Here is a 16,598-nt window from a genome sequence, read left to right on the forward strand (position 1 = left end):
TAAAATTACCAAAAGCCTCCAGTAGGTGGGGCTAACCACAAATAAGATCGCAAGTCTCCTTCCGGCTGGCTGAGTGTGAATCCTGGCTTGTTATCAGCTCCGTGAGTTTGAGCCAGTGGCTTGACCTCTCTGGGCTCTCAAGTCACAACAAGAACCAAACTAGCCATTGCACTTACTCGTGGCCGAGACAAATAAACGAAAGCATGCTTGTTGAGCACTTGGAATGCCGATTTGCTAAATAGAGCTGTGATTAATGGAGCTACCTGGCAGTGCTCTCCGTATAGCTCATGCCTCCCCCCCCCCAGATCTTCTGAACCAGGGTTCAGTGAATCACTCATCCCTCCACCCACAAGCTTTCTGCAGGCCAGCACCCAGGCTGAATGACACCACAGACGTGTCTGCCTAACCCTTTGCCTTTGAGGTGCTCCCACTTTGATGGGAAAGGCAGTCACGGCCCAGGTGGCCCAAGCAATGGGCTACACGTGTTGAGTCACCGATCTCACCCACTAAATATGAGTCCTCACTCCAAAAGAAAGTCCTCGGTAACTGCAGACATCTGTCTTCCTGGGGGTTTACACCTCAAAGATTTTTCTTTGTTTGTTTTCGTTTTGTTTTGTTTTAGCTCCCCCACCCAGGGATGGAACCCGTGCCCCCGAAGTAGAAGCACAGAGTCTTAACCACTGGATTGCCAGGGAAGTCCCCTCTTTCTCAAACTTTATTTTTAGTCTACTCAGCCCCTTTTCTTCTTTCTTCACGTTCACCCAAAATATGCTCCCCCATCCAGTTAGCTGAGTTGGCAGCTGGGACCACACTCTGCTGGGGTCTCAATGTGCCCATCTGTGAAATGGGTATGGTGGCATCCTATATAGAAAATTATTTTATTGACTTCCAATCACCCAGGTTGAAAATCAAACTTAAGACAATATTCATAACTGACTCAAATATTGAGCCCAGATGCAACTGCCCTGGCAAGACGCCCTGTGACTCATTCGGACCGAACTGTTCTCTGGTCTCATGGAGCTTCTACTTCAGAGATCAGGTTCCTGACTATTTAAGCTTCAGCTTTGCTCAGGGGCACAACCATTCCACCCTCCAGCCTCATAAGATCTCCTCAAACAGCATTCAAGATGGGATTCCCTGGTGGTCCGTGGTTAGGGGTCCAGTGGTTTGGGCGGTGTTTTCACTGTCTAGGGCCCAGGAAGCTGCGGGCGTGGCCAAAAAAAAAAAGCATTCAACAGCCTTTCAAATTAAGCTCTTTATCCTGTGAATGTGAGTTCTTACAGCATCATCTTACATACCTCTCCACCCTCCTATGCTTGCCTATCTTACCTCCCTTTGAAATGGGGGCCCACATGGACTCCCAGAGTTCAGATAAAATAATCTTTCATTCCCAAATTATCTTTTTTCCTTTTTTTTTCTGTCTGCACTGTGAGGCATGTGGGAGTTTAGTTCCCCGACCAGGGATTGAACCCACGCCATCTGCAGTGGAAGTGTGGAGTCTTAACCACTGGACTGCCAGGGAAGTCCCTTTTATCCCTAAATTCTCTTTATCCCAAAGTAAAAACATTTCACCTGCTGAAGATGCAGAAGAAATCGTAGATAAGCTTGCTTTATCTGCCTTCCCCCAAAACAGCTGCCCTTAACCACCCCCGCCAAGGGAAGTTTCCTGCAAATTCGGCTGCCAAGACAGACTGCTCATTATCTTAGCATCAAAAAAGACCAATTAGATCTTTCCATACCCTCCCACTGAAATCCTAACACCCCCTCCTTCAGTTAGGTTGATATATAAAAGTTTCTCATTACTGGGAGGTCCTTCATGCACTTGTTAATAGTCCTCTTTTCTCCTGCAAATCTGTCTATTGTTAGTTTTCAGACTTCCAACTACTAGACCCGACTTGGAAGAGGAACACATTTTTCCTCCCAATCCTTTCTTTAGGATGTCTTTCCCAGGATCCCAAATCACAGGAAGTTGCCCTTGTACTGAATCCCTCTACCCAACTGCTATGCTCTTGGCCTTCTCAGGTTCTGAGCCCTTGACCTTGGACTCCAAGTACCAAGGAATTACATCTCCTTTTCTTACCAATGAATTAGGACCTGGAAAATAGATTTCAACTAATACCTAATGAACAAATTGTTCACAAGAATCTTCAGGAACATTCAGTGAGATTGGATTTTGGACACTAAAAGCCTGTCCCAACAAATCCTAAACAGATAGAGAAAATGAGATTATACCCCACCCCAGTCCTCTTCAGGATTCTACAGTAATCCAAGAGGAATTTCCTGTTGTTAAGTGAGCGATCACTGCTCTCTGTGTTAAAAATACCTTTTTGTATCAAGCTCATGAGAACCTATTCTTTGAAATGAGCTGAACACCTGAAATCTCTTTTCCAGAAGCTGCAATGCCTTGGAATCTAGTCATATTTTCTAGACGTCTCCCCGGTTGACAAAAAAATTAATCAGTCCATCCAAGAAAGAAATGGGAAATTTTATTCAAGCCAAATTTGAGGATTATAACCAGGCAAAAGTTCCTCAAAAACCTCTGAGAACTCTTCCACACCTTAGAGTCAAGGCACAGTTACATGAATTTATTGAGACAGAGGGCTGTACATTAAACGATGTAGCAGGGTGAGTCAAAAATTATCCGCCCTCTGGGTATATCAAAACTTCTGTAAATTCTACAGCCAGCGTGCAGATAATTTTTGATTCACTGACTCACCCTCGTATTATTGACAGTTTACTAATCCAGATCTAAGCATCGTCGTGGTGGGTTGTGTGACCCCTTATAAGATCTAGACGGAATCCTGTCTTTTAAGGAGCTGTCTTGTTGATGCTAGAAGAATGCTGCTTTTTTTTGGTGATGCATGATGCAGATATACAACGCACAGTGAGGGGAGAGGGGAGGCCAAAGGGCAGAGAAGAACTTTTTATGTTTAAATTTTTCTTGTCTTGCCATAAAACATGAATTATATTTCACATCCCTATACCTGTCCTGACGTCAGTTTCCAATCCCACTGTGATGTCCTTCCCGATCTCCCAGACCTGACTCTTTCCATAAAAGCCACTGTCCAGTAAAACGCTCTGGGAGGAAGCAGATGTTGTGTACCTATCTGTGCTGCCCAATGTGGTAGCCATGGGCCACCAGCATCTGCTGTGAGCGCTTGAAATGTGGCTCCTGCAGCTGAGGGAGAGTTGCCAGATTTAGGACAACAACAACAACAAAAATACAGGACATTCTGTTAAATGTGCATTTCAGATAAATATGCACTCTTTGGGACATACTTATACTGAAAAGTTACACCAAAAAGTCACTCATCGTTCATCTGCTCTTCAGGTTTAACTGGGCATCCTGTAATTTGCCTGGCAGCTCTAGACTGAGGAGCAGAATTCTCTCTTTTTTTTCTACCTGTTGTTTTTTTTTTAATTTTTTAAAATTAAGGTATAGTTGACTTACAATGCTATGTTAATTTCTGCTGTATAGCAAAGTGACTCAGTTATATATATATATGTATATATATATACATATATATATATACACACACACACACACACACACACTTTTTGGGTGTGGGGGGCACACCACGCAGCCTGTGGGACCCTAGTTCCCTGACCTGGGATCAAACCTGGGCCCTTAGCAGTGAGAGCACAGAGTCCTAACCACTGACCACCAGGGAATTCCTTATACATTCTTTCTCATACCCTTGTTCACTATGGTTTAATCTCAGGATACCGAATATAGTCCCCTGTGCTATACGGTAGGACTTGTCGTGAAGAGCTGAATTCTTAATTTAATTTAATTTTATTTAATTAATTAAAAATTTTTTTAATCTCTTGGCCATGCCAAGCAACATGAGGGGATCTTAGTTCCCCAACCAGGGATCAAACGCACGCCCCCTGCATTGGCTGGGCAGAGTCTTAACCACTGGAATTTGGTTAAGAATTCCCCTAATTAATTTAATTTTAAAGAGCTACAGTGGCTAGTGCCTATTCTATCGGACAGCACACAGTAGACTGTAAAAATGAGTCCAGAGGCCGAATAACAGGACCCGGTTATTGAGATGCTAGGTTCCCAGCCCTGACCAGAGAGGCCCTTCATGGCCGTCTCTTCCCTCCCCTGCCTCCAACCCTTCATCACTTTGGTATGTACTCTCTAAACTTTTTAAACAAGTACACCATCAGTAAAACTCATCTGAGCATGGAATCCTAGAATAAATGGCATGGCTCTGGGTGTCTGACAGCGCAGGGTCTGGAACAAGTGTTAAAGGAAAAAAATTATCCACTGGACACGTTAAAATTGGTAAAGACTTGCGAATTCCCTGTGGTCTGCTGCTTGAAACTCCATGCCACTGCCGAGGGTCCAGGTTCAATTCCTGGTTAGGGAACTAAGATCCCACAAGTGGCACTGTGCAGGCAAAAAAAAAAAAGAAAAGAAAAGAAAAATATATATCTACATATAGTATAGACTTAAAACATAAATAGACTCACAGACTTAGAGAACTAACTCATGGTTACCAGTGGGGAAGGAAGGGTGTATGGCTGAGATATATTGGGAGTTTGGGATTGACATGTACACACTGCTATATCTAAAGTAGATACCCAACAAGGACCTCTGGTACAGCACTGGGAACTCTGCTCAATATTCTGTAATAATCTAAACGGGAAAAGAATTTGGAAAAGAATGGATGCAAGTATATGTAAAGCTGAATCACTTTACACCTGAAACTAACACTACATTGTTTAATCAAGTATACTCAAAATAAAATAAAAGTTAAGAAATGGAAAAGAGGTATTTCAGACAAATAAATAGGCGTTGTGACCATTGCCGCAGGGGATTGAGTTTGGGCTCAAATCCAGGGAGCCTTAGGCAACAGCAGAGTAAAGGTGGGTCAGTGGACGGAAAATCACTAAGAGGAGACAGCAGGGTAGGGGATTCTTCCTAACTGGCTTCACAGGATTCCTGCTACAGGCAGGCCAAGGATTTAGACATCGAGGGTGTAGGAGGAGGAACTTGATCAGATAGCAGGAGTTATCTATCAGATATCAAGGGCGGGGGTGGAGGCAGTCAGATTCTTTGCTAAGACTGGACTGGGCGGGCCACAGGCAGGTCAAGGGCCAAGGTCAAGGCCTAGTTAAGAGGCCACAGGGGAGCCTGACTGAAGTTTGGTCAAAGAGAGAGTCTTGGTCAGTGTTGTCCAGGAGGAAGAAATGTGCTTCTACTCTTCTAGGTTCTTCTGTCTGGTCTAAGAATTCAATTGACACAAGACAGATTAACAGAAGAAAATCAAACAAACGTTTAACAGCATGTATACATGGGAGAGACCCAGGAAAACTGAGTAACGTGCCAAAATGGCCAAAACTGTCATCTTCAATGCCACCTTCCGCTAAAGACAGGAGAGGATGTTGGGGGTAGTGGTTTGGGACTTGAAAGGGGAGGAAGGCAATTCACATGGAGATAGAAAAGCAAATGTTTGGTAAAGAAGTGTTTGCTGGGCCAGCAGGGGCAATGGGACCCAGAGGGGACTCTGATCTCCAGGGCCTGCAGAGTTTCCCCATCACACTCAGCTCCTATTCTTTGCCGTATCTCTGGTGGTGGCTCTATCCCGGGAACAGGCCCTCTATCTAAAGTCTTTAGGCAGTTAAGGGGAAGGTCAAATGTTCTTCCTGAGTCTTTTGGGCCTTGATTATTTTCAGTTCCCAATAACACGCATGCCAAAGAGATACATATTGGGGTGGCCAGTTTTTCTCACTGAAGTTTGGTCAAGGAGAGTGTCTTGATCAGCGTGTATTCTAAAGGGAGCTCCCTGGTGGCCCAGTGCTTAGGGCTCCTTGCTTTCAATGCCAAAGGCCCGGGTTCAATCCCTGGTCATAGAACTAAGATCCTGCAGGACTTGTGGCGCAGCCAAAAAAAAAGAAAAAAAAATGTATGTACCCTTGAAATGTGATCAGAAAGGCACTGAAATATATGGTCTTCCTCCCCAAAATCCATGATTCCAGTCTAATCATAAGGAAAACAAGAGACCAATCCCAGTTGAAGCACATTCTGCAAAATACCTAACCAGAATGCCTCAAAACTGTCCAGGTTATCAAAATAGGGAAAGTCTGAGAAACCCTCACAGCCAAGCAGAGCCAAAAAAACCATGACAACTGTATGTAATGTGATGTCTTGGACGGGATCCAAGAACAGAAAAAGGACATTAGGTTAAAAAACAAAAAAACCCAAAAAAACTAAGGAAATCTGAATAAATGATGAATTTCAGCTAATAAAAATAATAATATTGGTAACAACTGTAACAAATTTGCCATTTTAATGTACTAACGGTGTATTTTTAAATTTATTTTAAAAATATTTTTGTTTTATATTGGAGTATAGTTGATTAACAATGTTGTGTTAGGTTCAGGTGTACGGCACTGTGATTCAGTTATGCATTTACACGTATCTATTCTTTCTCAAATTCTTTTCCCATTTAGGTTATTACACAGTATTGGGCAGAGTTCCCTGTGCTGTACAGTAGGTCCCTGTTAGACTACTATTGTATTAAAAAAAGAAAAGTAAAACATGCATCTAAAAAAAACTAAACTTTTAACTGGAAAGAAAAATAAATGAACTACTATTAAAAGTCAAAAAAATGTATTGATGTATAGGGGAAACTGGGAACTCTGTACTCTTTCCAGTTTTTCTGTAAATCCAAACTTGTTCTAAAATTAAAAATTTATTTAAAAAAAAAGTTTATTAAAAAAAATACTGTTCTGCCTCGGTAATTTCTTAGAAATCCGAAGAATGAGAGTCTGTCCCATCCACCCCCCCCCCGCTTCCCCCCCCCAGGGCTTTCATAGTAAATAGAATTAAATTTGCCATTATTAACAGACATATGCTACTCTTTGTGTTATGGTGATATTCAAAATGCTCTCTGAAACAGCTATCAAGGCTCATTCTTTGCATTGAATGAGGGTCTGAATGTCTTTCCTGTGGAGGAGGGAAGAAGTCTTGCCTCCAAGTCCCCATTTCCCTTTCACACCCCCACCCCCACCCCCGCCTCCTTTGCCTTCTGCTTTTGCATCAATTTCCCTAGCCCTGGCCCCCCAGTCTTCCCATCCGCCCCCCAGGTTGCATTTGGAATTGAGGGAATAATGACCTCGACCTTGGCCCTGGGCCTGCCTTCCATCTGCCCAAGCCAGGTCTTAGCAAAGAATCCTACTAAACCCTTTCCCCCACCCTTGATATCTGATCACCTCTGATATCTGATCAAGTTCCTCGTCCCTCCAGTTAATGTCTAAGTCCTTGACCTGCCTTAACGAGAGTCTTATTCCATCCACTGACCTCCTCACTCTACACTCTGTCTGCAAATTCCCATTTCTCCTTGTTATAATTGGAGATATGCTCAATCCACCTCCCCTACTGAGAAAATTTTCACCCCCAAGGAGTTCTGACCAGGCTACCCCAAACTGCTGCTCTGGCATATTGACTATTGTGAGCGAAAGGCACCTGAAACCGCAAACACAGGAAAAGCACTCTGACCATCCTTCCTTTTCCTAAAAGAGGAAGGTGAAATTCCCAGATGACAGATGCCATTCTTATTCAGAAGGAAAGTCACGTTTTTGTCATCAAGGATGAGAAGCTGAGTAAGCACAGTGCAAGTTTATTTAATACAAGTTTTAAATGATGAAAGAGTTCTAGACACCTGTCATATAACCTAATGTAAGAGCAAGGAGGTTTTATCATATATCTCTTATATGTGAAGTCTAAAAAAAAATTATACAATGAACTTATTTACAAAACAAATAGACTCACAGAAATAGAAAACAAACTTTTGCGGAAAGCGGGGGAGGGATAAATTAGGAGTTTGGGATTAGCAGATACAAACTACAATATATGTAATAGATAACAGGGCCCTACTATTTAGCACAAGGAACTATATTTGGTATTTTGTAATAAGCCATAATGAGAAAGAATCTGAAAAAATATATATAGATATTGGATTGGCCAAAAAGTTCATTTGGTTAGTGAACACCTTGTTCAATAAAATCCTTGGTGAAAATGAAAAATGTGTCTTTTATGGTTACTTAAAACCTCACAGGGCTTCCTAGGTGGTGCAGTGGTTAAGAATCCGCCTGCCAATGCAGGGGACACGGGTTCGATCCCTGCTCCTGGAGGATCCCACATGCAGCGGAGCAACTAAACTCTTGTGCCACAACTATTGAGCCTGCGTTTTAGAGCCCGTGAGCCACAACTGTTGAGCCCATGTGCCCCAGCTACTGAAGCCCCCGCGCCGAGAGCCTGTGCACAGCAAGAGAAGCCACGGCAATGAGGAGCCCGCGCACCACAACGAAGAGTAGCCCCCACTCACCGCAACTAAAGAAAGCCCGCGCACAGCAAAAAAAGACCCAACAGGGCCAATAAAATAAGTAAGTAAATAAATAAATTTATAAACCCCCCCCCAAAAAAAAAACCACACAAACTTTTTGGCCAACCCTATATATATATATATATATATATATATATACACAGAATCACTTTGCTGTACACCTGAAAGTAACAAACACTGTAAATCAACTAAACTTTTCAATTTTTAAAAAAGGGACTTGATTAAAAAAAGAAAAAGAGGCAAGTCGATTTTGCCATTTCCTTGGGTCTTCACTCCTGAAGGCTCCCATGTCATGTAAAACTGTATTAAATAAATTTGCATGGAGCTTGCTTCCTCAGCACATGCACTAAAATTGGAACAGAATGATATGGAGTAAATTAGCATCGCCCTTGCGCAAGGATGACATGCAAACTTACAAAGCGTCCCATATTTTTAAAATATGTGTATGTTTTCCTCCTCTTGACGTACGTCAATTTAACTCTCAGGAACAGTCAACAAGCACCTTAAGAGCATAAAGGTAAAAGTCTGCCTCCCTTACAATCCCTACTGCAATCCCTTACTTTTTTTTCTTTCTCCTTTCTCACATGTGCCCTCTTTTTTTTTTTTTTTTTTTAACCATCCATCAATAAAGTAGTGATTTGTAAGGGTGACTTGCTCTTTTGGATAAAAGGAAATAGAGATGGGAGTTCTGAAAACTCCTGGAGGTTCACTTCGGTCTCTGATATAAAGACAGTGGTACCGGATGTGGAAACAACTCTCATTTCTTCGGACTTCTGAGGGCTCTGTCAGCTGGGGAAACTGAGGCAAGAGTGGTCAACAGGATGTGAGTGGCGTGATTAAAATATATGTGTACTGAATGGTTTGTATGTGTGTCCTCAGGGACCAGGCAGACCCTGGAGCTTGACAGACACTCAGGAACGTGTATTGAATTATTCAGTTAGTGGTTGCAAGATTTTACAAGGTGCCTTCAGGATCTCGAAATTAAACCTCGTGATTCCGCTCCCTCCTGAAGCTGAGGCACATCCATATTTTCTCATCCCTGTGAATCAAAAGCACTTCCAAACACACATCTGCACACTCCTGACACTTGGAAGCTCATCTTTCATACCTTCTTCTCTCCTATCTATCATGTTCATTCCATCACCAATACCATTAAGAACGGCCATCCTCATAAAGATTGAATATGGATGGTAGATTAGGCAAAAAAATCGGAAACTCGCATCTTTTTTTTATTGATTTAAAAAATTTTTTTTTATTTTTTAAAATAAACTACATATATTTAGAGTGTACAACTTGGTATCCCAATCTCCCAGTTCATCCCCCCCCAACCCTCCCTGCTTTCCCCACTTGGTGTCCATATGTTTGTTCTCTACATCTGGGTCTCTATTTCTGCCTTGCAAACTGGTTGATTTGTACCATTTTCCTATAGTTCACATATATATGTTAATATACGATATCTGTTTTTCTCTTTCTGACTCACTTCACTCTGTAAGAAACTCACACCTTTTAACTGGATTTCTCATCCACACAATGTATTGAACCCTGAAGGCAATACAAAATAATCAAGGAGAAAACTGGGACCGAACTCACAAAGATGCCAGATAAAATATTTCCAGCGAGGGCTGGGTCGCCCCAAACCCACTCCACCCCAAGCACTTTACGACTGTCATCAGCATCTGAAATGCCTCCCAGAGTCTTGTGCTCGGTTCTCAACGGGTGTTACTAAAAGTAGAGGTTTGCTTTTGTTTTTCAAATGAAAAATTATCATGACACAGATACACATTCACAGGGATTCTCTGGGTTTCTGAAGTGTTCTCCTAGACGTGATAATTTTTTTTTTTCAGGTGATATTCATTTATTCCGGGAATATCGTTGAATGTCTGTGATGGACCCAGCACTGGGGACACAGCCCTGAACAAAATAGAAAATGTCCTTCCCTCACCAAGCTTGCGTTCTAGCTGTGGAGACGGACGATAAGGAAATAAGCAAGTGAGTTTATAATGTCAGCTAGTTGTGCATAGTTTAAGTATTAAGACACAGCTTGGAGGTGAACGTCAGGAATTGCTATTTTAGAAAAGCTGGTTAGAGGAGGTGTCCACGAGGAAGCACGATTTAATCGACAGCCTTGCTCAAAGTCAGGGAAGTAAGCAATTAAATAGCTGGAAAATTCTGGACAAGCAGACCTACTATGTATTGTGTCTCCATCATCGCAACTCTCAAAATCTCGCTCTATCCCTTTGCCATAGCCTGTGATGTTCTCACATAACTGCTTACTTTGTTGGTTTATGACGTTCACTGCAATTCTCTTCGCTGCTGGAAAGTAAACTGTACGCGTGTCAGGATTTTCTGTCTTTTCTAGATACCGTTTTACCCCAGCACTTAGGACGGAGGCTTTAGGACAAAGGACGGCACATCTTAGGTGCCCAAGGTATATTAAATGATGTCTGTTACGTCTCAGAGGTGTCAGACACACAGGCAAGCAAAGTAGGCACCCAAGAGAAGCATTTCAGCTAGTCTAGAAGCCGTCCTTCCACCCCCGACCTCCCACAACGTTTTCTCCTTAACCTCATCATAAAGCAGTAACTTTGGATGAGGAATCCTTTTCATAAAAAGGATTATCACCCACTCGCCTCCAGGCTGTAGATGAATGTTGAGGAAAGAATACTGTGCATGTAAAAGGATTTTAAAAACTGTTGAGGATGTTCAAAAAACACCTATTCTGATTGGTATGGAGACCAGCCAGATAAAGCTAAGAATTGGGTGGGGAGGGTGGAGAGTGCAGGTGATTCTAATGACAACAAGGTCTAGTGATTTGCAAATGAAGACCTTTCAATTCTGCAGGAAGAATTTCTGATTGAGTCACCTCCTTCCATCTAGTTCCAACCTCCCCCAGCTCCTCAGGCTATCAAATCTCAGTTCTTAGGTCTTTGGAATTTCTGAATCCAAAAAAAGACAAAAAAAAAAAAAAAAAAAAAAAAGAAAGAAAGAAAGAAAGAAAAAGAAGCAGCTCATTAAAGAGGAAAGATATTAATTTGAGACAATGTTCATTAATAGCTAACAAATCAGTTATACATCAATAAAGCTGGGAAAAATTGGAAAAAGCAGCTAATAAAGATTTAAACTTGAGGTTTTAATTGGCATATTAAATTACTAACATTACAAAGGCTATTGGACCAAGCAAACGTAACTGTCAACTCAGAGGAATAAAAGTTATCTTACACTGTCTCACCACGAATGTCAGGAATCACTGGGGAAATATCAAATAGGATCTTTTACATTAAATTTACTTAAAATCAACTTTGAGTATGTCTTTGTTTACTGTTCGTTAAGTTCAATTGCATTAATAAAGTTTTCTCCCTTAAAAACAAATGTTCCTTGTATTTTTGCTAACATGCCAGCCCCAGGGCTAGTTTGGGGGTGGAGGACTCAGGTGAATAAGACAAACCGTTGTCCCCGAGGAGCTGAGCTCAAAAGACAAATAAATGTGACAAGAAGTTGAACTGGTAGTCTAGTTATTTGACAAACAAATGCTAAGCCAATGAAACGTGAAAGACACGTAGGGGTCAGACCTGAATGTGCTCCATGAGGGTGAAGGGCAGGAAGAGAAAGCTGCCAGTGGCTGAGAAAATGGCAAACACAGAAAATCAGGTGATGGAAAGGACCTTGCTGGGTCTGGGGACATATCAGAGGGCCCAGGTGGGATGGGAGAGGAGTGGACAGGTTAGATCTCAGTCTGGATGGGCTCAGCAGATGCCAGGTGAGAAGTACTGCCTCCCAAGCAGACTTGACCAGGACCAAAGCAAGAACTTATAAACCTGGGTACAATTCTACTTACTTCTTCTGGCCATGCTTTCATGGGCAAATCACTTCATTTCACTACTTTCAAACACAGAGACTATCTGGAAAGTTAACACGGATTTGTAGAAGACACCAGAAACAAATGTCTCCCCTCTCGTATCATTCTCAAAAATGCTTATTTTGGGGCATTCCCTGGTGGCCCAATGGTTAGGACTTGGCACGTTCACGTCCATGGGCCCGGGTTTGATCCCTAGTATGGGAACTAAGATCCTCCTCAAGCCAATGGGCATGGTTCCCCCCCCCCAAAAAAAAATCTCATTGTGAAAGGAAAAAAGAGAAGAAAGAAACAAATTAAAAAAAAAACCCACAAAAGGAAATTTTTTAAATGCTCATTCTAACACAACATCATAAATCAGCTATACTCCAATAAAAATTAAAAAAAATTTTAAATAAAAAATGTTAATTATACCACTATTAATTATCCTAAATTTATAAAAATTGAAAATGTCTAAAATTAGGGGGTTAATGAAATGGTGGTAAAAGCACACTTGCCATTCGAGCATGAAAGCACATTTATTTATTTTTCTGCTATTTTATTTCTATATTTTCTGAACTTCATCCAACCATCCTTAGTAAGTCCCATGGACTTGTCACTCCTTGTCCAAGATTTGTCGTATGGAGAATTACAAGGCCTCAGACCTCAAAAATATGCACACGTTTAGTAAAACTGTGCACATTTTTATAAGACACTGAAAACATTTTGAGAAACTTTATTCTAATATTCATGGCTGTTAAAACACATTTTGAAAACTTTTTAATAGGCTATTGGATTTAAGGAGCACAGAAGTGATCCCCACATCAATGTGTATATGAATATGCAGAGATGAAATCATAGCAACAGCAATTAGATGTGTGCTTGTTTGTTGTTTTGTTTTTTTCTGTCCCTCACATCGTGAGGGGCTGTACACACAGTAGGATGTCTGCCAAGATTCCTGCCATTATCCACTATAGGTTGGCAGTACTCTGTCACCCTAGTTGTGACAGCCAAAAATGTCTGCAGTCATTGCCAAATATCCCTTGGGGAGGAAAAAAAAAAATCACCCTCAGTTGAAAACCGCTGTCCTAGATTATAAAATCCAAGGTCTTAAACCCCAATCACCCCAGAAACTCGCAAAGTGCTAGGTGTGTCTTATTTGCTCAATAAACACAACAAACAAATGTTATATGTAAATAGCTGTTGAATGAATAACCGAGCACTCCTGGAGGTAGAATTCTGTTCTTCTGGGTACTTCGATGCTTTTTTTTCCCACTTTGTTTACAACAACAGTTTGTTCTGGTGGTATAAACAATGAAGGAGTCAAACAGTTTAAAAAAAAAAAAAAGAAAGAAAAAGAGGGTGGGTCTGACCCTGAAGGGGGCAGGGCGGGTCTGGGTGTAGATCCATAGAGGGGAGTGGTCTTCCCCTCAAAGTCTGGGTCTTTGGCTTATATAAGAGCCCAGGAGCGCCCAGCTCTCATTACCTGGAGAGAAAAGTGGCGTGACTCATTTCTCTGTAAGTATCACCCGCACTTTTTGTTGCACCTTATCCATTCTACCCTCCCTCCAGTATTGGGTCCGCTTTTACTTTAATTTTCTTTCTTTTGAGACTTAGCTTCCCTTCTGCGTTCCTGAACCTCTTCCCTCTTAGCTCCCTTTCCTTTCAAACAAGCTTGCCCCATCTGTGCTCTGATCTATGGCTTTTGGGTCCAGAAGCTATATATGGGTTGACGTAGTGTTGTCTATGACTTGGGATATCTACTGGGAAGCTTTGAACTTCACTCATTGCAGAGCAATTCAAGGCAGTCTTCAAAGTTCATATTTTGCCTGTGGTTTGGGGGTATTTTGTCTTCACAGTTGGTTACCAGGCTCAAAATGGAGCCCCTTAAGGTGAACCCATCAAGCTTTGCTGCACTCACTGAATTCTCATTAACCAAATTTTTAATCCTGTTATTTGCGCAGGGTATGAAAATGAGCTTGATGTCCATGATCAGGTTTCCTTCTTTTTAAGTTATCTCTTCATTTTCCAGATTTGGGCATTAAGGTGGGGTTCATCTTAATCCTTTGCAAGCGTTCCCTGTCTGGTAAGTCCTCCTGGTGATGCTGTTCCTTGTGGAACTTCTCAGCCTGTGGTACTCAAACTGTGGGGGCACTTTCTGTCCTATGAAGGGAAGTGCCGCCATCTTTTGAGTGTTACCGACTGAGAAAGTAGCTTCCAGAACTTCCCCGGCAGTCCAACGGCTAAGACTGCCCTTCCAGCCCAGCTGCAGGGAGTGGGTTCGATCCCTGGTTGGGTAAATAAGGTCCTGCATGCCACGTGGCAAGACTACAAAGCTAGCTTCCATTTGAAATAGTACACTGGTCCCTGGCAATCCTTTTTGAGTCTTTTCGAACCGGGTTTTTGTTGGCCTCTGCAGAGTTCAGGCAACTTTGTGTAAAGGTCTTTGGGATTGCTCAGCTCAAGACTAGTCTGTCCTGTTCTGGTCACGTTGTCTTTTCTGTTGGTACTCTTTAAAGAGTACAGTAAATTCCTTAACTCCACTGAGTTTAGGTAGGGCTGTAATTGCTCAAACATTTCAGGAATGGTCCGGTATATGCTTAATTGATGGAGGGAGAATAAAAGTTAGTAGTACCAATACCACGTGTAACATGACCATTCTCCAAGTAATATGCAGGTAATAGTTTTTAAGATGTTGTCAGGCCTTTTAGGCATGAGTAAATTCATAAGCGCTTTCGAGAACCAGGTTCATAGGGTCAACAGGATGTTCCGGTGATCTTCAGGAACAAGTCTCAACAACTCAGACCGTGACACTCAAAATGGGGGTGCTTCCCTTTTCCTACGTGACTGGAAAGTGCTCCCATTTCGAGCGTCCCTGTTTGGGAAAAGCATCTTCGGAACTTCTGTGGAAATCCGGCGATTTAGTCTACAGACCCTGGACTTCATGCAACATTTCCAGCCTGCAGCCAACCCTGCCCGCTTCAGACTGGCCCCCACGATGTGAACTGGCTCGGCCCATCCGTCCTGTTCCTGTTCTGATTTAAGTGGTTTTTGTATACTGACAGACTCCCCCGATTTGTCTCAAGTCTGAAGTCAAGGGGAGATTCTGTCAGCAACCAAGGACCTCTGTTCAGTCCTGAATGGTGGGTTTTTCCTTCAGTTCCAGGGCTTTCCCCTGTACTTCCTAAGTGTAGTTATACACTAGATTGTCTAATTGTGGGATACACTGCAGTCTTGCACCCTTCAAGTTGTTTGCCCATTTCAAAAATTGGAACATATGGCTAGCATATACTTGAACTCTTGGTGAAATTTAAATGTTAATAAAATAGTATACTCATATTGTGTGAATTTGTTTTTCCAATTTCTGCAAATAGAGGGCCCTTGGGAAGGGCGGGGTGGCAGGGTTGAGAAGGGGCCAGTTCTGTGTCTCATGAACCTCTTTTTTGCAGTAAGACAGGAAAAGCTTGTTTACTTTAGAATTTGAGCCCTTGATCAGAATTAGCCAAATGAGTGGGTTTGGTCGAGGAAGGCCTAGAAGGGAATTCCCTGTCTTGTGGCTTTCACTGGGGAGGGCCCAGGTTCTATCCCTGGGCAGGAACTAAGATCTCAACAAATAGTGTGGCCAACAATTAAGCCCTAAGCGTTCCCTTAAGTTTACAGGGACAATTACCATATTCTCCATGTTGCAGGTTGTGGAAAATACCCTTCATAAGGCTTAAGGAATGTTTAGCTTTCTGATCAGCTCCACAGATGGGCAAGTGAAAGGACTGATTTCTGAGGGGCAGATTATTGGGTTGCCCCTCCCCCCGCCCCAAATTGGTTTTTGGTAACAAAAAAGTTCAAGCGGCTGAAGGAGGGAGGGTCTTAGTATCAACCCGGTAGCAGTCTGCCAGGACCCTGGGGCTATAGGTAAATCTAAAGGCCCAAGTCAGAAGCCCTGTCTTTAGAATTCTGGGATGCAGCTTTATGTTAAGTTTTGCTTGATAATTGGCTAAGTTAATGGCAGGTGTACAGTCACAGGTGGTTCGCAATTTACATAGGTTATATTCCATTTATAGTTGGAAACAGGGGCCATTATAATTGGACCATAACATCTATTGACAAGCTGTGCCCTGTAGCCCTCCCTAAACCATTCCAGCTAGTGGGCTTTCGATGACCAGTAAGTACATTAAACTCACACCCTGGGGTTTTGTGTCGCTAGTTGTGTACTAGAAACAAGTAGGAAACCATACCTTCACATGAAGGCATACTCTCATTACGCCGATTTCATTAGCCTTCAGCTTGAAGCAGCCTAGGGACTGGTTCAGAGTAGGTCAGGTTACCCCTAGTTCAGTCAGCCTTAAAAAGCCTGGCCATGATCAAATGGTTTGTGAGAACAGTTTTAGAAGCTGCTTTTAAGGGGGACC

The 16,598-nt window shown here is 42.3% G+C and overlaps 1 non-coding gene across 1 annotated transcript; it reads left to right on the forward strand.

The window, feature by feature from the left end:
- Positions 1–8,686: 8,686 nt before the first annotated feature.
- Positions 8,687–8,794, forward strand: LOC130839458 (U6 spliceosomal RNA). Its single transcript, XR_009049853.1, has one exon. It is a non-coding gene; the product is annotated as a U6 spliceosomal RNA (small nuclear RNA).
- Positions 8,795–16,598: the final 7,804 nt, after the last annotated feature.

Source organism: Hippopotamus amphibius, chromosome 16 (genome assembly GCF_030028045.1).
Source record: "Hippopotamus amphibius kiboko isolate mHipAmp2 chromosome 16, mHipAmp2.hap2, whole genome shotgun sequence".
Taxonomy (NCBI): domain Eukaryota; kingdom Metazoa; phylum Chordata; class Mammalia; order Artiodactyla; family Hippopotamidae; genus Hippopotamus; species Hippopotamus amphibius.